This window comes from Echinops telfairi, unplaced genomic scaffold (genome assembly GCF_000313985.2).
Source record: "Echinops telfairi isolate 266 unplaced genomic scaffold, ASM31398v2 ScPeMD7_7469;HRSCAF=8507_0, whole genome shotgun sequence".
In the NCBI taxonomy this organism is placed as follows: domain Eukaryota; kingdom Metazoa; phylum Chordata; class Mammalia; order Afrosoricida; family Tenrecidae; genus Echinops; species Echinops telfairi.
This window is the reverse complement of record NW_022111372.1, coordinates 93,577,362-93,578,250: the sequence shown is the minus strand read 5'-3', so window position 1 is coordinate 93,578,250 and position 889 is coordinate 93,577,362.

Below are 889 nucleotides of genomic sequence, written 5' to 3'. Positions count from 1 at the left end.
GGGTTGTTTGGGTACCCCCTCATGTGTGTGTGTGTGTCCATCTGGTTTTATTTCTCTAGAAAACATCCTAACACACTAATCAAGAACAAATCTTAATATACTTCCATTAGGTCCTATTGAGGACCTTAATTTTTTTTGCTTAGTCCTGATACCTCAGTTGTTAGGAAGATATCCTACATCTAAATGGAATTGGCATTTGGGGGAATTCTATTGAACCAATCAAATACTCATAAACAAACAGGTCCTCAGATAACGTTCATTTGCTGTGTACATGGACTTATCCTGCCTGTTCAAGACTCTGCCCTTCCTGGTCCTCTCCATTTACAGTTCCTTTCCTCATTTCCTGAAAATGTATTAACTATCATGTCTACTAATTTAGGGAGAGTCTTATCTGTAGAACTAATTAAAATCCAAAAAGAACTATCCAAATTTTTGCCCAAATTCCATAGTATCTGTGGTAGTCACCTAATCTAATCTGGTGTCAATTTAAGGATTAAGAGTGTAGGGGTGGAGTCTAGGCTGTCAATCTGGAGCTAGCCAATGAGACTCCCGTGGGCATGGCCTTCTGAGAATTCTGGGAAATCCAGTACTTCCTTCTTGGAGGCGGGAGACACCTCCCTCTCTCTGCTCACTCCCTGGGAGACATTGCAGAAGACAAGCCACATGGACGCAACCATACCTTGGAAGCCAGAGAAGCCACAGAGAGACCCCTGCCAGCACTGAGATGCTTACAATGCCACTGGATCCAAAGACTTTCTACCCACAGGCTTGTGATCATCCTGCATTCGGCTTCATTGCATGTGTTTTGTGAGTCTGAAGAGGACTTTATAGATTGGTATCAGACATATGGGCTAATATCAGACTTATGGACTTGATCTGGACTGGGCTG